Source organism: Dasypus novemcinctus, chromosome 24, assembly GCF_030445035.2.
Source record: "Dasypus novemcinctus isolate mDasNov1 chromosome 24, mDasNov1.1.hap2, whole genome shotgun sequence".
NCBI classification, from domain to species: domain Eukaryota; kingdom Metazoa; phylum Chordata; class Mammalia; order Cingulata; family Dasypodidae; genus Dasypus; species Dasypus novemcinctus.
This window is the reverse complement of record NC_080696.1, coordinates 25,483,510-25,505,609: the sequence shown is the minus strand read 5'-3', so window position 1 is coordinate 25,505,609 and position 22,100 is coordinate 25,483,510. Positions and strand designations below refer to the sequence as shown.

General features: G+C 39.7%; 1 long non-coding RNA gene across 1 annotated transcript in view; it reads left to right on the top strand.

Annotated features, from left to right (window-relative positions):
• The first annotated feature begins 2,078 nt into the window (after positions 1-2,078).
• Positions 2,079-22,100, top strand: part of LOC131275752 (uncharacterized) — a 73,248-nt gene continuing 53,226 nt past the window's right edge. Inside the window, exon 1 of the long non-coding RNA XR_009183168.1 lies at positions 2,079-2,391. This is a non-coding gene — a long non-coding RNA (uncharacterized lncRNA). The remainder of the gene's footprint in view (positions 2,392-22,100) is intronic.

Here is a 22,100-nt window from a genome sequence, read left to right as displayed (position 1 = left end):
AAAACCAGCATCATAGCTTCAAAATGTACAAAGCATAAATTAAGTCAAAACCAAAAGGAGACATAAGAAATACACAATAATAACAAAAAACCTTAAACCTACTTTTATTCATAGCTTTTGGAACACACAAATAAAAACTAAATGAGTACATGGAATATGTGAAAGGGATACATAATATATTTTATCTAATTGACATAAATATAACACTACACCTAATATTATAACTCACTTTTTCAAAATCACACGGAAGATTTATGAAAAGCATACATTTACTGTAGGTTAAACAAATCACTTATAAATTTCAAAATATTGAAAAATCCAAAGTGTATATAAACTACAATGGAATGAAGCTAGATATCTATAGCATGTTTATAGTCATAGAGCCCTAGTTTCCTGAGTATTCCCTATCAATGTTGGACAGAATTCTCTATAGAATAGTAAAATAGGAAGCTAATTCCCTGAATGGAAACTAAGAGAACATTCTTTATCATGGACATGGAACAAAATCCACAACAAAATGTGAATGGAACCCAGAGAAATATTAAATGGATAATATTTCATGAAAAGGAGAACCAATTCATGTATACGATGTCATTTAACTTTTGTAAAAGCATTCAATGTAGTTCACTACATTAACAGAAATAAAACAGAAAAACCTGTTATCTCAATAGATGTGGAAAAGCACTTTACAAAATTCAGCCCAGTTAATGAAAACCATTTTAAAATCTAGAAATAGACCATCCTTAATCTCACAAAAACAAGAATACCTAACTTGTTTCCAACATTATAAGCAATGTTGGGATTTTGAAAACTTTCCATCTGATATTCCATTTGGAATGACAGCTACCATCATTGCTATTTAATTTGTACTGTTGTGACTCAATTTGTACAAGAAATTAACACAAGTAATAAATGGCATATAAAAACGAAGACATAAAATTGTCATTATTTCCAAATAACATAACTATATCTAGAAGTTTCAAAGTAATCTATAATCTTTGGATTTAATAACTCATTACAAATTGTCTGGAAGGTCATTAACAAAGCATTTGTATCTCCATATTCTGGAAACAAATGAAAGATAACACCAATGAAACTATGAAATAACAGTCATAAAATGTGTGGAAAACCCTTACATTGGCAACTACAAAGCATTATTGAAAGAAGTTAAAGAAACCTTAATAAATGGTGGGACATATCATATAGACATAACTGCTAAAATTCCATTAACTCCAAAGTTTTCCATATATTAAATTAAATATAATTCCTCTTAAGATTGTACCATTTATTAATGTGAGTAATTCGCAAACAAATTCTAAGTTCATAAGCAATGGGCCAAGAAGACTGAAAGTCAACTTAAATTAGAAGAACCAAGCGGGAGGACTTAAGTCAGCAAGTATGAAGAACTTTCATGGGATCTATTTATTAGAGAGTATGTTAGTGGCACAAGGGTAAATGAAATAATTAGCATAACAGATTAAGGAGTTTGAAAGCATACCCACATTTAGGCAACCATGACTTACAAAAAAAAGCAGACAGTGTGGTACAGTGGGTCAAATGATGGCTTTTTAAATAAATGGTAATTTGTGAAGTGGTTGCCCATAATGAAAAAAAATTCAGGATTCCATCTCACACAATAAACCAACATCAATTCCAAATAGATTGAAGGTATTAAAGTTATAGGTAAAAATAGAGGAATTATTTTAAAATACAGATTTTAGAAAAAAGATATAAAATGTAATTTGTGATTTAGAATGGTAAGAATTTTGTAAACAAGCCAAATTAAACTGATTTTTAAAAAGTAGTAAATGGGCTTTCCTCTTCTCCATCCCCTCCTCACCTCTCGCCCTCCTTCCACAGTGGACGGGCCTGCGCCTGCTGCGCGAACAGCTCCTGTCCCAGCGCCCTGCCCAGCTCCCTCTCCTCCTTTCGCTCTCCTCCGGGCTTTTTCTCGGGTTCCGACTCTGCGCCCCCGGCCACGGCCTCCCCTGCCCCTTCGCGGTAGTCCTGGGCACTCCCCGCTCGCCCCCGCGCAGCTCCGCTCTGCTCGGCTGCCCACGCCCGCCACGTGCAGCGGAGTTGGGCGGAATCTCTGTGACGTCACGACACACCCTACCCTGAGTAGGAGCTGAGGGGGGAGAGAGAGAAAGGGGGAGGGAGGCAGGGAGGGGGAAACCGAGCTGGAACGCTGGAGAGGAGCAGAAAGACACCGCCGTCAGCGCTGGGTTTCGGGTCCCCCGGGTCCCCGCGCGCTCTCGGCACTCGCCGTCCCCGGAGCCCCGCGCTCCCCTCGGCCCGGCTTTCGTGCACTGGCGGTGCAGCCCGCGCCTCGGCTGGCTGGAAACCTTCCCGGGAAGGCGCGGGACGCGAGACGACCACTCTCGGCAGGCGGTAGGCGAGGCCGTCCCCCCTGCAGGGATGTGGGTTTATGCGGGGCTGGAAATTTGCTCCACTTGGAGAATCTTTGCCGTAGGTCATTTGGGGCTCGCAGGGCTGCGGTTTCCCCGAGGTAACGCCGTTGGTAAACAGACCTTGCAAAGCCTTTTCCCTTGGTCCACACAGACTCTAACAATCTTTGGTGTGTTGAAGTCGAGCGGGAAGTAAAACTACGGATGGCATTTAAAACTAGGCGTCTTCCCTTAAATCTGGTGTCAGCGAGGCAGGGACAAATCTTCAGGCGGAGGATTAGCAGTCTCAAAGTAAAGGGCTGGTACAGTTTCCTAACTGAAAGGTTAGCCCCTTCCCATTGGTGCCCCCTGGAAATAAACAAACACTCCCATTTTAACTGGCAGTTTGTGACCTCAGGCCCAAGCAATTACCTGGGAGCCAGGCCTCCATGCCAAGCATGCACAGTGATTTTGGATTATAAATCCTTTAAATTGATCACTGGTCAACTCCGATCTTGCACTTCAGGAGATACATTTTAAATGAATGCAGGGGAGATAGCTATTTTCCAAACAGCTAAGAAAAAAATCGCGATTCTAAACCTGGGAAATATGCCACTCTTTATTCCAATTTAATCACTTTAGTTTCTGAAAGGATTTTGAAATCAAACTGTCATGGGGTAGTGTAACTTTCACTCTCTTTTGTGTGAGCATTATAGTTTACTAAAAAGCTAACTAAATGGGGAAAATGTCTACAATTGTGGATTGAAATAACAGAATTCATAAATTCTAAAATAGTTTAATGAAAAAATAATCTGCTTTAGGGAGATTTCTCTGCACTATTCCTAGGTCATTAATAAGAATTGAAAGTGTTTTTTATCACAAGAACTTTCCGTTTGGAGGAAATCCATCTAAAATCCAAAACCAATAATATCAAGGAAGGAAAGCACTTACACAAAAATAGACTGAGTTTTGTTGATATAACCTAAAGTAAGCACACAAAATTTCAATAATCAAACTTTCCCTAAAAATTAAATAACTACTTTGTTTTGGACTGTTTTTGGACTTTGTTGTGTAGTTCACAAAACTGCACAAACTATTCAGGTGCTTTATTCCTTAAATTAAGTATATTTGTCTTCAAATGTTCCTATAGCATCAGTATTAATTGGTTTTTAAAAAGGCTTAAACATGGTAATAATCAAAACTGCAGTAAGTACTATTTTACTTTCCTTACATTATTACGCACTGTAAATTTATTTAATGGTTAATCTAACCAGGTCATTTACAGCATGTATTCTTGTGCTGCTTATTTTTAAACTTTCCATTAAATGATGTTGCTCTGAGTAACAAAGTAAATGGAAAAGGGAGAAATATGAAAGGATTTGGAATTCTCAGAACTATGTATTTTTCCTGCAGTGTTATTCTTAAGGCAATTGTCAGAAATTATTTTTAAGCAAGTTGTTTTATTTCTTAGTATTTGCCTACCCACCCTGGCCAGTGTATTTCAGTGTGCTCCATTTGCTGTGCAGTGCTTTTTTAGCATGCTCACAACATAAAACTCAAGTTGGTCAAAACAAGCGTGCCTGGCACCTACATTCCAAACTCAGGACTTGAGCTTTTGAGGTACGGAGCAACTTCCCATCAGGTAAAGTTGTGCATCTCAATTTAAGAGATCAGTTAGCCCTTGAAGGCAGCCCAGAAGTCTGACAACCAAATTTGCCTTGCAAGATTCGTCTTGATAGGGCAAGTTTAAGCATCAGCAGGCAGGATTTGGAGGCCTTCTTTTAAAAATTATCCAACTCATTATTCCAACTCAGTTCATCTGCTAGGCCTGGTCATTATATGAGCATGATATGTAGGTCTCAGGGCTTATTTTGATGGCAAAATAAATTCCCAAATCACAAGGACACGTAGGTGTGAGCTAAGGAAGACTCCTTGTCCTTCTTTTCAATCCTTAGAGCCCAGCCCTCTGAGTTCTTGAAGATTTGCTTTGTATTGCTCTGTTTGGTCTTCAGCACTGAAGCATTGGGGTGTGGGGAGAGTGTGTCATAATTGACTCACTTTACACCCAGCGACCCCATCTTTTTCTTTCGAATATTTCATTCTTTTAAAAAATAAACACAATTTGCAGTTAAAAAATTAGTAAATGTGACTATATCAAAATTAAATATTCCTTTTCTTTATAAGACATCAGTAAGGTAGAAAGTGGTAATCCAGAATATGGAAGAGTGTATAAAATCTCCTACCAAAAAATGAGAACATGATAGGTGACCAAAATAAAAATTATCCAAAAGCTTGAACATATAATTCACAAAAGAGGATGTACTTGAGGCTAATAAACATACAAAAGTATGCTCTACATATCCAAGCACCAGAGAAATGCAAACAAGTCCATTATGAAACACTGTCACCACTTACAAAACTGGCTTGTGTTTACATGACCTATAACATCAATTGTTGGCTAAGATGTAAAGCCACAACAAATAAATACCTTGCGGAGCAAAGTGTTTGGATACATTTTGCAAGCATCTTGGAAATGTGGGGGCAGTTCCAACAAAGACTGAACATATTCTCAGTTTATAACCCAGCAATTCCTCCAAACCAACAGTTTATATTCCACAAATTTAGATATGCATTACCAAAAGATACATACTCATTTATATTTGCACAATTTAAAACAAAAAAAGTACCCAAGCATCATGAAACTTATTATTGACAAATGCATTTTGGAATGTTCACACACGTTATTTCATACAAAAAGCAGCATAAACTCAATATAGTTATGATAAACAAAAGAGATAAATAACACCAATATGATATTCTGTGATAGGAGAGACAAAAAGAAGTAACACAGGTAATTTCTTTATATGAATTACAAAAATGTGAAAATAATATGTTCTGATGGATGTCAGAAAAATGGTTATCATTAGATATAGTATTGACTAGAGTGGGGCATGAGGGAACCTCTGGGGTTCTAGTACAGTTCTTGATCTGGGTGCCAGTACACAAGTGTTCTTGATTTGCAAAATTCATGAAGCCTATCTTAATGAGAACATATTTTAGAATTTTAATAAGCTCAATACAAGTGGCATGAAGAACTTTACTACTATGTCAGTAATTTCCAACAGAGAAGCCCAGTTAAAATGGTGAGAGGATTAACCATGAACTATTTGATCTCTTCCCTGCCAATTTAGCAGGAAAATTGTTGACAGCATCTGGGAAGGCCTTCCAAAACACAGAAATGGGATGGGTGGGTGGAGGTGAGCAAAACAGCACAAACAAGATCTTCACCCTCTTTCCTCCATCCCAGCTTTTCCTTTACTCCTCTCCACTCTCTCACAGGACAGGATGCTGGGAAATGGCTTTTAAAAAACTTACCTTGGAATCAAAGACATTAATTTATACTTGGTCAGTTTGGGGGCACTTATGAAAAGAAACAGCTTATGAGGAGAAGGTGTCATAATAATGGAACTTAAGTCAGTCCCCAAATAGTTTCAGTGTAAAATTTTTCAGGAAGTCTCTCACATTATCATTTCAGTGGAAGCTAGTCTCATCACCTGAGTCAACCAAATGTGCTGAATGTCATCTTTTCCTTGCAGAATGTGCATTAAAATGCAGAACTTTCCTGGTTGGATACCAGATACAGCTTTTTCAGCATCATAGAAAAGAATAAACAAAGTTTCCCAGCTAAAATATGGCAGAGCCAGGACATAAAAATGATTCTTAATTGTGGAGATTTGATAACAAATGAATTATTTCTTAATATAACCATTTCATGATGTAATCATTTGCCAGTTCATCCTCAGCAGAGGTCTCCTGAAGTGAGTGTGTGGATGCAGGCTCTGAATTGGTATTGTCTAAGTTTTGGCAGTATAGCCTGGCCTTATATTAGAAGTCTATGTTAATAGTTTGGATTGTTTTCCTATTCATCAGAAAATATACTTATCTAATTCAATATCCATGCCTTCTCTACAGTTGTGGGGACTGGAGAAGTCTGCACAAAATAAAAAACAAAACAAAACATATGTTTATTAGAGAAGTTGTGAACTTACAAAAAAATCATACACATGTGTGGAATTCCCATATAACACCCCTCCACCAAGGCACTACACTGTTGCAGGACATTTGTTGCAGATTACGAGATAATATCATCAGACTATTGCCACTAACAATGGTCTATAACATGCATTTCGTATTTTTTAAATACACCCCTATTATTATCACAGTACTTCTTTGCATTGATGTGAGAATATTACAGTATTGCTGTTTACTATACTCCATAGGTTACATTCCCATGCTTCTCCATGTTCTTACCACCTTTCAACTGTGATGTATATTGTTCTGCTTCATAGAAGGACATTCTTGCATTTGTACTCTTAACCACAATTCTCATCAAGTTCTGGGTTCACTATGTTATTTATTCCCTAGATTATTCTATTTTTTTTAGATTTATTTTTTATTTCTCTTCCTGCCCCCCCCCCCATTGTCTGCTCTCTGTGTCCATTCACTGTGTGTTCTTCTGTGTCCACTTGTATTCTTGTCAGCAGCACCTGGAATCTGTATCTCTTTTTGTTGCATCATCTTGCTGCATCAGCTCTCTGTGTGTGCGGCCCCATTCCTGGATAGGCTTCACTTTTATCATGCAGGGCGGCTCTCCTTACAGGGCACACTCCTTGTGCATGGGACTCCCCTACATGGGGGACACCCCTGTATGGCATGGCACTCCTTGCGTGCATCAGCACTGGGCATGGGCCAGCTCATCACATGGGTCAAGAGGCTCTGGGTTTGAACCTTGGCCCTCCCATGTGGTAGGCAGACTCCCTATCCATTGAGCCTAATCTGCTTCCCACCTAGATTATTCTAGAGCCTTCTTTAACTTCACATTTACATTCATAGACAACTCTTTTTAGCCACAGTCCCATTTATGAATCAGCTGCATTAGTTCTACTCACTATAATGTGTTACCATCAACTTTACCCATTTCCACATTTTTACAGTCAAGTTAATTAAAACTTCTACTTATGTTAAGCATCAGTATCACTTCTCAGCCCTCCTCTTGCAAAATTTTAATTAAGATTTATATGAAAAATAACACCTATAATGTAAATTATACATTTTATTTAATTTCTCTTATTATTTTGAGTTACTGAATTTTCATCACTGACTAGATATTTGAGTCAAATTGGGGTTCAAGATTCAATAGTGTAACTTTCACAATATTTATTCAACAAAGAAATTAATAGAGAAAAATATATTTTCTTAGACGTTAGAAATCTAATTCTAGCTTGTCATATATCTTCTACTGGCATAACTTATATAAAAAGTGGAATGGACTGTGAGAAAGTGAGTCAACTGCATAAAGGAAAGAGTCCACATGACTACCTCATTTTTTAAAAATAAATTGCAAATGTGAGGGTCCCCAGAACCACTGTCAAGGTTTCTTGACTTGCTAGGAGAATGCCAAGAACTCACTGAGAGCTGTTATAGTCACAGTTATAAGTTATATTCTATTAAGTGGGATAAGATACAGATTAAAGTCAGTCAAGGGAAGAGACACATAGGGCAGATTTCAGGAAAAGAACCAAATATGAAGTTTCCTGTCATCCTCTCCCCAAGCAGTCAAGAGAGTGTTATTTCTATGCATTAATGTGTGACAGCGCATACTGCAAACAAATGGAAGTTTGTGTGAGCCTTGGGGTCCATAGTTTATGGGGTTCAATCGTATAAAAATGACTGATCTCAAACTATATCCACCAAACCCTCCAGAGACTAATACTATACACCCCAATGCCACCAACCTAAATCACATTTTTATCACCGCACAGGTCACCAAGGACACTTCTATCTGCCATGACATTCCTAGGGCCTAGATAATCTCTTGCAGAAACCAAGGCAAAACTTAGGCTTCTCTTTGGGTAAGGTTTAACTGTTTACCAACAGTGGTATAATACACAAAACCCTTTTTTCCTTAATTTCTTTTTTCCTTGATATCTTTTAGATAATATTAAGCACTGTAAACCTTAAAACATTTATATAAAGAATTAAAGGGTAACTATCAGTTCATTATAAATAACATTTTTTCTTATGTTTTGATGATGTGCAGAAATTTTAACAGGGCATAGTTGAAACTTCTTGCCAATACGGTGCTTATACATTTTAGATGTAGCCCAAATCAGGGACACACATGCTAATAAATTTAGATCATATTTTGTTTATGTTCACTAGGATTTAAAATGAGAAACATATTGAATAGGAGATAACATTCAAAAGAAGAGATTTGCCAGAGAAAAGGTGGAAGGAAATAGTGTAGCAAAGATATTTTCAAGCTAAATAGAAAGGAATTCAGGATATGCTCATAAAGTAAAGAGTATAATAAATATTGAATTGTGAGGAATTTTCATTACTTCCTGAGACTCAGAATCTTACTTCATAAATTGGTCTGCATTGTTGAAAGATACAAATGTTCATTTTGATTCCAGTTTTTCATTGATGTATTAAATTTGTACTTGATTGGAGCCCACAATGAAGAGTTAATGATTAAACTAATATCTCTTCCAAACATAATTGCACACAAACAACAGCAGTACATAGAAACACATGCACAAAGTCACAAAACACACCACACAAGCCTGCCCTCACTTTAAGTTGAAGAGCAACAACATAGTGGGTCTATAATTTATTAAGTTTATTTAACCAGTTAAGTCATCTCAAAGACTCACAATGTATTTAAAGTCCAAGTCTAATGTTTAAACCGCTAAAAATTTTGTCATTAGTAAGTGTGAAAAGGTGATGATCTTATTACATTTGGGAAGACTATCCTATCATTACATGAGCAGAAAAGTTTTCCACAATTAATCCTCAGGGAAATTAACTTTCCTCCACTTTGTCTCCCTCTAATTATGTTTCCATGGATATTTACATTCTTGCTATAGTAATAGATTTGTTTGCAGAATTGTTTAAATTACTATTAATATTTCCATGTATTGTCAACAATCAGACACAAATTTATTTTGAGAATTCCAACTAAACAGTTGTAAAACTAAAAGTTAGAATGTTTTAATCTGATGTTTACCTGATTATGTTGCAAATTTTGGTCAGAATCAAGTTAGTTTCCAAATGATTTTTAGCAGAGACAAAACTAAATCAATTTCATAATTATGATTTGGGGAAGCAGCCTTGGCCCAGTGGTTAAGGCATCTGTCTGCCACATGGGAGGTCTGCGGTTCAAACCCCGGGCCTCCTTGACCTGTGTGGAGCTGGCCCACATGCAGTGCTGATGCGCACAATGAGTGCTGTGCCACGCAGGGGTGTCCATGCGTAGGAGAGACCCACGTGCAAGGAGTGCACCCCGTAAGGAGAGCCACCCAGCACGAAAGAAAGTTCAGCCTGAGAAATAGACTTGGCCCAGTGGTTAGGGCATCCATCTACCACATGGGAGGTCCGTGATTCAAACCCCGGGCCTCCTTGACCCGTGTGGAGCTGGCTCATGTGCAGTGCTGATGCGTGCAAGACGTGTTGTGCCACACAGGGGTGTGCCCCGCATGGGGGAGCCCCACGCACAAGGAGTGCGCCCCATAAGGAGAGCCGGTCAGCGTGAAAGAAAGTGTAGCCTGCCCAGGAATGGCACTGCCCACATGGAGAGCTGACACAACAAAAAGAGACACAGATTCCCATGCCGCTGACAACAACAGAAGCGGACAAAGAAGAACACGCAGCAAGTAGACACAGAGAGCAGACAACTAGGGAGGGGGAGGGGGAAAGGGGAGGGAAATAAACAACAACAACAATAATTATGAATTCATCTCTGTTAAGTCCATTACTGCTTTGGGAGAAACATCTCAAATTGGAAGTTGCAAAAGTAATACATTAGTGGCAATATATAAATACGTTATTTAGGAAGAATTCCACACCATTTTTTAATAGAGAAGTTGTGGTTTTACAAACCAATCATACATAAAATACAGGATTCCCATATACCAGCCCACCACCAACACTATACATTGGTGTGGAACATTTGTTAGAATTGATGATAGTACTCTTTAGTAAATATACTCTTTTTTAACAGTACTTACCTCTGTTACAATTGATGAAACCTTATTAAAATAGCACTATTAGTTATGGTCCATAGTTTATATTCAATTAATTTTTCCATATTCTACCCATTAGTAATGTGGCATTAGCATAATATCTTTGTTATAATTCATGAAAGAATCTTCTTATACCTGTGCTATTAACTATAATCCATCTCTACAAAAGGGTTCACTATGTTACAAAGTCTTATGGTTTATCTTTAAATTTTTTTCTGGTAATATATATGACCTAAAGTTTTCCCTTTTAACCATGTTCACCTATATAATTCAGTGCTGTTAATTACACTCAAGATAATGGGCTACCATTACCACCATCCATTTCCAAACACTTATAATAAACCTAAATAGAAATTTTTTACAGATTAAGCATCAACTCCCATTCTCTAACTACAATCTATCCCCTTATAACCTATATACTATATTCTAACTCTATGAGTTTGCTTATTATAATTCATTCATAACAAGAGAGATAATACAATACCTGTCCTTCTCTTTCTGGCATATTTCAGTCAGCGTAATGTCTTCAAGGTTCATCCAAGTTTAGCATGCATTAGGACTTCATTTCTTGATTTGGCTGAATAATAATCCCTTGTGTAAACATATACCATATTTTGCTTATCCATTCGTCTGTTGATGGACACTGAGTTTGCTTCCAACTTCTGGCAATTCTATAATTGTGAATAATGGCTCTATGAACATTAGTATGCAAATATCTGTTTGAGTTCCTAATTTCAATTCTTCTGATTATATTCCTAGAAGTGGGATTGTCAGGTCATATGGTAATTCTCTATTTACCATCCTGAGAAATTATAAAACCCAGTTCCACAGCAGCCACACCATGTTACATTACTGCCAATCTATCCCTCCTCAACTTCTCCAAAACTTATAGTTTCCCTTTTTATTTTAGTAACAGCCATTCTAGAAGGTGTGAAATGATATCTCATTGGGGCTTTTAATTTCATTTCTTAATAGCTAGTGTTGTTGAGCATTTTTCATGTGCTTTTTAGCAAAATATATATCCCCTTTGGAGAAATGTATATTCAAGTCTTTGTGCATTTTTAAATTTTTGTCTTTTTATTGATGAGTTATAGGATCTCTTTATATATTATGGATATTAAAATCCTAATGGATAAGTGGTTTCCAAATATTCTCTACCACTGAATTTGTTTTTTCAGTTTCATGACAGAGTCTTTTGATGCACAAAAGTTTATAATTTTCAGGAGGTCCCATTATTATTTTTCTTTTCTTGCATGAGCTTTTGCTTTTTTGTTTTTTTAAAGATTTATTTTTATTTATTTAATTCCCCTCCCCTCCCCCGGTTGTCTGTTTTCTGTGTCTTTTTGCTGCGTCTTGTTTCTTTGTCCGCTTCTGTTGTCGTCAGCGGCACGGGAAGTGTGGGCGGCGCCATTCCTTGGCAGGCTGCTCCCTCCTTCGCGCTGGGCGGCTCTCCTTATGGGTGCACTCCTTGCACGTGGGGCTCCCCTACGCGGGGGGACACCCCTGTGTAGCAGGGCACTCCTTGCGCGCATCAGCACTGCGCATGGGCCAGCTCCACATGGGTCAAGGAGGCCCGGGGCTTGAACCGCGGACCTCCCATGTGGTAGACGGACGCCCTAACCACTGGGCCAAAGTCCGTTTCCCGAGCTTTTGCTTTGAAGTCCAAGAAACCATTGCTCAATGCAAGATCCTGAAGATGCTCAGCTATATTGTCTTATAGGAGTTTTATAGTCCTGATTTTACATTTAGTTATTTATATATTACTTTTTTATGTGGTATAAGATAAGTCCTCTTTCATTTCATGTGAAAAGAATGAAAGAGTTCTCCTAGTTATATATGTTGAAGAATCTATTTTTTCCCCAAATGAATGGACTTGACAGTCTTTTACAGAATCAATTGTCATACTACTACCTTCTTGCCTCCATGGTTTCAGATGAGAAATCAACATTTAATCTTATGGAACTATCCTTATATGTGGTGGATCTCACGTGCTTTCAGGGTTCTGTTTGAGCTTTTGACAATCTGATAAGTATGTGTCTCAGAGTAAGTCTGCTATGATTTATTGGGCTTGGAGTATATTGTGCTTTCTGGACATGTTTATCCATGTCCCTAATAATTTTAAGTGATTATTAGGATATAATTACTGATTAATTTCCAATGATTATTTCCTCAAACACTCCTACTGGACCATTTTCTCTTCTTCCTCTGGATTGTCCATAATACAAGTTTGTGGTTTCATTTTGTCATTCATCCCCCTGAGTTCACGCTGAATTTTTCCCATTTTTTGTCTCTATTTACTATCTACACAATCCCAGATATCTTATCTTCCATGTCCCTAATTCTTTCCTCTGCCTGTTCAAATCTGCTTTTATGGGCTTCTAGTGTATTTTTCATTTCTTGCATTGTGTCTTTCTTCACTGTAAAATCTGCTATCTTTTTACTTATGTTTATAATTCCTTTTGTATATTCCCCAATCCTCTTATTATCCTTTACCTCTTCCTTCATTTTACTGAGTTGATTAAGAATATTTCTTTGGACATCCTTGATTAGTTCTACATTTTGTATTCCTTCTTGCTTTTTTTGAGAGAATTTGTCAAAGAGTCATACCTTTCAAGAAATACCAAAGAGGGGGATCAGATGTGGCTCAAGCAGTTGAGCTCCTGTCTCCCACATGAGAGGTCCTGGGTTCAGTTCCCAGTGCCTCTGAAAGAAAAAACAGACAATGAGCAAGAACAACAAGCACAAACAATGAGCAAACAGACAAGAGAGTTCTCTCAAGGGGAGAAGAGAAGAAATTAAAGGCACTTCTGCAGGTCAAAAGGAAGAAACAAGAGATAAAGAGTTGGATTCATCTGTAGAAAGGAAAATTATTGATTAGAGTAACTAAAAGGATAAAAAAGAAATAAAAATAAAATTGACACATATAAGGCTAAAGAAAAAATGGCTAAAGTAAGTACTGCCCTTACAGTAATAACATTGAATGTTAATGGATTAAACTCTCCAATCAAAAGACACAGGTTTCCAAAATGGATAAGAAAATATGATCCATATATATTCTGTTGAGAAGAAACTAAACTTAGACCCAGGGACACAAACAGTTTGCAGGTATATGGTTGGGAAACTATTTTACATGCAAACAGTAACCAAAACAGGCAGGCTTAACTATATAAATATCAGACAAAATAAACTTTAAATGCAAAACTGTTGGAAAAGACAAAGATATAAATAAAAGGGGTAATAGAACAATCATAACAAGAAGAATAACAATCATAAATATTTATACACCTAATCAGAGTGCCCCAAAATACCTGAGGCAATACTGAGCAATCTGAGAAGGAAATTAAGAAAAAAATCCCATTTACAGTAGCAAATTAATGAATCAATTATTTAGGAATAAACCTAAGAATGTAAAGGACTTGCACACAGAAAACTGCAGTCCATTGCAAAACAATGTTCCATGTTCATGGAAATCTCTATGACTGTGACATTCATCCCCATAATTTGTATCTTTTTATATTTTCATTTTCTTCCTTATGCTCACACATTGCTTTTTTAATATCATTTTTCTCTCTTTTTTGTTGTTAGAGAATTTATGAGGTTATAGATCCGTCATGCATAAAATACTGGTTTACTCTACACCACCCCACAACCAACAGTTTGCATTGGTATAGAACATTTTTATAATTGATGACTTTTTTAGAATTGTAATTTTTTAAACATTAATTACATTTGTTGCCAATTATGAAAAGTTATTAAAATTGTACTATTAACTATCATCTGTAATTTACATAAGTTGACTTTTTTCATATACCATTCTATTTTTCCATATACCGCCCTGTACGCTGGGAAGACTGTAGTACATTTTTAAAAAAATTTCTCTCCCCTTCCCCCCTCCCAGTTGTCTGTTCTCTGTGTCTATTTGCTGTGTGTTCTTCTTTGTCCACTTCTGTTGTTGTCAGTGGCACAGGAATCTGTGTTTCTTTTTGTTGCGTCATCTTGTTGTGTCAGCTCTCCATGTATGCAGCACCATGCCTGGGCAGGCTGCACTTTCTTTCGCACTGGGCGGCTCTCCTTACTGGGTGCACTCCTTACGCGTGGAGCTCCCCTATGCAGGGACACCCCTGCGTGCCAGGGCACTCCTTGTGCGCATCAGCACTGCACATGGGCCAGCTGCACACGGGTCAAGGAGGCCCGGGGTTTGAACCGGGGACCTCCCATGTGGTAGACAGATGCCCTAACGACTTGGCCAAATCTGCTTCCCTGTAGTACATTTATATGCTGAGTGTGGTTTAGAGTGGTCCCATTTGAGCAACAAGGAAGCTTTCAGGAGGTAACACTTAGGCAATATATAAAACTAGGCTAAGTGTCAAGAACAAGGTTGATAAGAGCAAATATTAATATCAAGGGTCTGGTGCATTGTTCTCTCCTCTTTCCCTAGGCATTGCCTATGTGCTCTAGAATTCTTGTACTTTATTACAGAATGTAGCACAACTCCCCAGGTTGGGAAGTCAACATTCTTTCTGTTATTGTACCATTGTATGTATTTTAATAATTACAATTTATTAACTGAAATTTGGTAAAAAAAAAAAAAGCTGTATTAAGCTATGGCTTTCAAAGTTCATCACACTTCACACCATTACAAAATATCATTTTTATTCTGATAATATAAAGGCAAGTAGTTTCAAATGTGTGTGTATTGGACAAATATTGTATTATATGTCTGATATGAAATATTTAGAATAAAGAAATAGAGTCATAAAGTACAATATAAATTACTAGGGTTTGGATAAGGGTAGGAAATGAGTTAATCATTACACTGTAGAATTTATGTTTGGATTGATGGAAAAGTTTTGGTAATGAGTGGTGGAAATGGAAACACAATATTGTGAATGTAATTAATAACACTGAATTACATATTTGAATGTGGTTGAAAGGAGAAATTTGGGTTTATATATATTGCTAAAGTAAACAATTTTTAAAAAATAGCCCTGTACAACACCAATGGTGAACCTTAATATAAACTATGGACTACAATTAATAATACAACTATAAAAAAAGTAAGTTCTTAAATCAGTTGGAAAAGATGTACCACAGTAAAGCAATGTGTTAATAATAGGATGATATATGGGAAGTCTGTATTTTATGCATAATTTCTCTATAAATCTACTCTATTTTCTTTAAAAATAATAGACATATAGACAATCAGTGTAGGTGACTAATAAAAATGTGTGGATGTGTCTCTGTATGTGTATGAATTATGACTGTGATAGGGGATGGAATGAGCATGACCTGCTGGCTTTCCCTATGACCCCAAATAAAGCCTGAACTCAGTACCAGATTTGTTACTCTTATTCCTGGTATACATTGATAAATGTGGGGTGCCTGTAGAAATCTCTCTTTGTTGGCTGCAAATCAAGACCTGCTGATCATGGGTGACCTCTGTTCACTATTGAAGCTATTCTTGCTCAAGCATTTCCTTTGAGAGTGTTGGTCCATCCAGTGTCTGTGTAAACTGTGTCTTTCTTGGCACCCCAGATGCTTGTATTGACATCTCATTGCAATCTTCCATGTGGTAGGACTCCACTCCAGGAGATGGTAGCAGGTGTCTTGCTCTCTTGAATTACTGTTTTCTGAAAGGAAATTCATTAAGTGAAGAATATCAGTTTGTTGTGTTCACATATTTACATGTTGGAAGTTACTAGAGTATTGGTCTGCATTCTGAAATATGATATTTATGGATTTTTCAATCAAAAGTATAGACCATGCTCTTAGTTGTTTTGGAATTACTACAGTGGAAGTAGTGGGTGAGCTTTCTACGATTTATGTCATTATGCACTACTAAATGTAGGTTATTCCTTTGGCATCAGATATATGTAATACTTGAAATGTTAGTTCTTTGTAAAGCAGGGCCCTCCAAACTTAAGGTTATTGGATAGAAAACATTGTTTATTTCTGAAAATGTGTACACATGACAGGAAGTAATATATCTGAGAGACTACAATAATGGCTTTTAGGGAACTTGGAGAATTTTTAAGCAATAAGTTTGAGTCTGGGCCTCTATTAACAATTGTTTTAATTAATTTGAGTGGCCTCTTAGAAGAACTGATTTAGTCATTTAAAAGTTAAAGTAAATAAATACATGAGAGTGTGTTTTAATCCATTACTTTTCAGCACAGGATTTCAAGAAACTGAAGTGCTATATTTTAGGTATAGGGACTATGGATAAAGTAATTATAACAGTTTGCAAAGTAGTCATGAATCTTACACTTTCAGTCAAAATAAATCTCATAAATGTATTATCATCATTATAATACCATGAAATGATAAGTTCTACAAAATAAAATAAAGCAGAATAAAATAAAGAATAACCAAAAATACCAATATTGAGAAAATAGTCAAGGAAAGTTTCTCTGAGATAGAAATATTTGAGTGGAGACTTAGAGAAAATGAGAATGCAGGTAATTCGGAGAGAATCTTTTTCAAGCAGAAAGGCAGTACATGTAATAAGCCTAAGTAATAAATGAGTTTGTTATTCACAAATAAATGAAAGTAAAGTGGAAAGAAAGAAAGAAGAAAGAGACCAGGTTGCGGAGGCTGCAGGGCAGATGAAACACATATGCTCCGTTGATTTCAGATGTTGTTTCGTTTCATGAGAAATAATTTGAAGGACTTTAAGAAGAGAATGAATTACATTTCAAAATGATTCTACCTTCTAATTAAATGGATATTGTGAGAGGCTCCAGGTCGCACTGCACTTGTGCTCAGCCTGTGGTAGGCTGTGACTTCTCCGTCAACATGCAGGACTTCTAAGTGAAGGTGGTGAAGACCTCTTTTGTGTTCCACAAACTGGGAAGAACCATGTCCGTGGCGGTGGAACAAGGACCCAAATTCCAGGGGCCCATGGTTGACAGATGCTGCCCTCAATGTGGTTGTGGAGGAATGGTAAACCACGTCAGACAGATGGCTCTGAGGCTGAAGGGCAGACTGTCTTCTACACCTGTACTGACTGCAGATTCCAGGAGAAGGAAGACTCCTGATCTTACTGCTGAGCTACTCTGCACTACCTTCCTCTCCTCTCCCTTGGAAGGTGAAGGATACTGAGTCTTCAAATCCCCTGTCCATCCCCTCTCGTCACAATGTCTTGCTCCCAGAAGGAGTATCAGAACCTTGAGTGGAGACTGCCATTATCCTCAGGTCTCTTCTAAAGTTACATTTGTAAAAAAAAATATTGTGAGAAATGTTGGGAAATCAAGATAGGAATTCAAGGTACCAGTTGGAATCATATTAGATATAATCTTAAAATCAATGTGCTAAAGCATAACACATTGGCTTAGTGCATTGTTGAAGATAATGAGATGTCAGAAGGCACTGAAAAATAGAGCAGGAAATAGGAAGGATAAGAAGGGCTAGTTAAGAGACTTCCGAAATTTGCAGCCAATGTACTAGAATAAAAACGATGCTGGGGAAATGTTTCTACAATAATGGTTATTTAGATGATGGAGACAAATGTTCCATCTCAAACAAAGAAAGAAATTGGACAAAATACAAAATAAAAATGCTCTTGAAGGCCCCATAGTGAAGAAATGCCATTGGAAACAAATGGGATAAAGATTTGGGGTCAAAAGAATACTGAGGAAATTATATCTATATCAGGAAATGAAAGCTTTTCCTCAAGCATCTGTCTATTCTGAAAGTGGGAATGGAGGTGCAGAGAATCTAGTTAAGCATTTGAGGAGACACAAAGACTTTGTGGGGGAGACATTACCTTAAGATTGAGCCCAAAATGACCTTACCCTAGAATAAGCCAAAACCAAACATATACCTGTGCTTCCAGGGAATAGTCATGTTTGAAAGTTCTTGATCCAATTAGGCTACATGAAATAGATAATGTTCCTAAGTGACTTAAAGGAGTAAAAGTGCATCACCCAAAGAAGAAAACAGTATTTTAGTTATCAATTTGTCTCTTAAATATTTCAGGCTTAGCATTCAACACATATACAAACAAAACCAAACATACAGGAAAATGATATTATTTTATAAAAGTCAAAGAGAAATGAGATCTATTGGGGGCCAAAGATAGTGAAGTTTTCAGAGACAGATTTAATACAACATATTTCAAATGTTCAAGGAAATAAAAGTAATGATTGAGAATGTGGACACAGAACAGAAAATTCCAGAAAATCAACAAATGAACATTCAATAATGGGAAAATAAAATAACAAATTAAGGACTCATTTGTTGCTTATAACAACATTTAATAGACAGCTTAGGAGAGAGATAAATCAGAAGAATAACAGCAGAATTAACACAGTAAACAATGGAAAAAATAGAAAATGTCATAAGTATAAAAGGGAAATAGTAAAATACTGCAGAGAGAGAGGATAGTGAGAATGAGTTAAGGAAATAACAGCTGGTGATTTTTCAGTATTTTCAATTTCTTTTACAATTTTCATATCTAATTTCGAAAAAATAATAATATGCAGTACATGAAAAGACACAGTGGGCCAAAAAGTTGAGATACAGAAAATGGGCTTATTCACTTAACGAAAGGTCTTTCATTTCCTATTGCTCTGTATTTTCACATTTATCATGAAATAGGTATCCATATATGTTTTAGTCTCCATGTGCACTCTCAATTTCTTATATGTTTGCTAGAAGAAACTGAATTAATTACATAGAGAATTGCTGTGGAAGGAATGACTTCTTTCCCTCTATTTCTTCATGAATTCCCTTGATAATCCTTTCCCCTTTGAATTTCCATATGTATTTTAGACTCAGTGTCATTGATTGAATATTGATTATTCCAATTCAGGAACCACATATAATTGGGTACTGATCTGACTTGAGTAGGTTTTTGACCAATCAGGCTCAAATGGACATATCTGTTCATGTGTACCTGTTGTATTTCAAGATATAATTCTGCGGCGGCTTGCTTGGTCGGTAGAGGTGGGGTCTGGCTGCGGACGAGGGGTCGGTCCAGCTCTGGACGAGGGGTCGGTCCCGCTTGGGATGAGGGGTCAGTCCCACCTGGGATGAGGGGTCGGTCCGGCAGCAGACGAGGGATCGGTCTCACAAGGGGTTGCGCGGTTCGGCTGACGGGGTCGCCCGGAGAAGCAGGCGACGAACTGGGGACAAGGGAGGCCAGGCCCTTGTCGGGGGCTCTCAGGACTGGAGGGCGCATGGCAGAACAACTACCGCGGAGACAAGGTAAACACGCAAGTCCACTTTATTGAGGGAGAGGCAACAGTTTTATAGGGGCTGGGGAAGGCTGATTGGTCGAAGCCACGCCCTGTTCTGATTGGTTGCCGGCGAAAGGTCAGCGGGCGGTACTGGACGGGGGAGGGGTGGTGGTTAGGGATTGGCTGTCACTGTTGCTGGGGGAAGGGGCAGGGTTTAGGGATTGGTGGCTGCTGTTGCTGGGGTGGAGGGCAGACTGGATTTTTCCGCCCACGCCTGGCTGTTGCTGCTGTCGGGGGAGGGGAAAAGGGAAGACTGGAATTTTCCGCCCTGCGCCTGCGCAGGGAGAAAGAAGAAGAAGGGTGCCGCCCCACAGGCATCGTGTGGAGCCATCCGGGAGGAGGGGCGGCCGCGGAAGCATGGCTGCCGAGAAGGGGAGACCCGAGGGCACTCTGCGCCCATGCCGAGCTCCCTTCAGGGGTGGCGGTGAGTCCGACCAGCCACCCTATTATGGGGGCAGCGGCTTGGCCTGCCGCGGCCGCTCCCCTGCCAGGCCAGCAAACCACACTTCAGCCTGAGGGGTGACCGCATTTCCCCCTTCTTTTCAAATAAGGGCCAGGATGGCAGCAGCAACAAGTAGCTGAGGCCCAAGAGGCAGTAAGCAATGAGGGAAGCGGGGCTGAAGAGGGAGGTGAGTATGACGGGGATACAAATGTACAATTTGGGGGGCGGTATCTTGCCGTTGCAAGCAAGGGTGGCCAATGTCCAATTCTTGTTGATCTCGGCGGCTATAAGGTCTATCTGCTGTTAAAAGTTCAGAGTGACAGCGCGCTACAGGTAGTTGATCTCTCCTTGGCGGCAAAGAGCGGCAGAGGCAGACTGTGTGATGGTCTGGAGGATCACAGTTGTGAGGACAAGTCGCGTCAGGGCACCAGCGGCGGTGGTGGCGGCAGCATTGGGAGTGGTGGAGACGTAGGCGAGGACAACAGGAAGGCCAAAGTCTCCACAGGCGCGAGAGAGGCCGATGTTAACAGGGCAGGCCGACATGGGGCGGCCCAATCTGCAACGCAGTGGGGGTTCAGGCAAAAAAAGGAGGGGGGTGGGGGATGAGAAGGGACGCTTTGGATGGCTGAGAAGAGGAGTGAGGTCGAGACAGGAGGAAGCTCTGCAGAAGTATGGGGAGGCAAGAGTAGAAACGTTATTGGGTGCTAGAAAGCAGGTTGCGGACCGTTTAGCGGGGCTGGAGCTTCTTGAGAGCGATGGCGGCATGGGGGGCCGCGATTACAGAAGACTTGGGGCTGTTTCAAAGAGATCTTACACTGGTGAGTGTCTAGGAGACCGGCGAGGGCCCGAACTTGTGGGGCTTGCTTAGCAGATAGGATGTTACCCATTGCTAATGGCCTTTTGGAGCCGATAAGAAAAGGGGCCCTTACCTTGAGAGCGCGGCGATGGGAGCCGAGGTGCGCAGTGAGATGAGGGGTCGGAGCCGATGGGACTCCGACGGTGGTCGCGGGCCAAGAGAAGGCCCCGACGAGGGGAGGGCGGAACGACGAGCAGTGGAGCAAGGCAAATGGGAGCAAGCACGGAGGGGAGGAGGCAGAGGTGAAGGCAGGGGTGGAGGTGCTCAGGCATGCGCTCCTGAGAGTTTTATTGGCGCCTCTTAATCATAGCGGGTCGGTATAAGCCCCGACATGGAAGGAGAAAGCCATCCAGCGATTCTCCCAGACCGCCGTGGATCATATGAGGTCACCAAGGTTCAGGAGCAGCAATGCAGAGTGAAAAGATAAGGGTGAGAAGAGAGGAGAGCGTAGGGCTATGGTAGGGTTACTTCAGACGTGCAAGCGCATGCTCCCAAGAAATCCAAGGCTCCTCTTAATCATAGCGGGTCGGTATAAGCCCCCGACATGGAAGGAGAAAGCCATCCAGCGATTCTCCCAGACCGCCGTGGATCGTATGAGGTAGCCAAGGCTCAGGTAGCAGCAATGTTGCACGAGAGAAGTCCCAAGGTGAGAAGAGAGGAGGGCGTAGGGCTGTGGTAGGATTACTTCAGACGTGCAAGTGCGCGCTCCCGAGAAATCCAAGGCTCCTCTTAATCATAGCGGGTCGGTATAAGCCCCCGACATGGAAGGAGAAAGCCATCCAGCGATTCTCCCAGACCACCGTGGATCATATGAGGTAGCCAAGGCTCAGGTAGCAGCAATGTTGCACGAGAGAAGCCCCACGGTGAGAAGAAAGGAGGGGGGGGGCCGCCAGGTTATGGAGTGAGGCTGTGGTGGAGTTGCCTTGCCCCACATTGGGCGCCAGCTGCGGCGGCTTGCTCGGTCGGTAGAGGTGGGGTCTGGCTGCGGACGAGGGGTCGGTCCAGCTCTGGACGAGGGGTCGGTCCCGCTTGGGACGAGGGGTCGGACCCACTTGGGACAAGGGATCGGTCCAGCAGCAGACGAGGGATCAG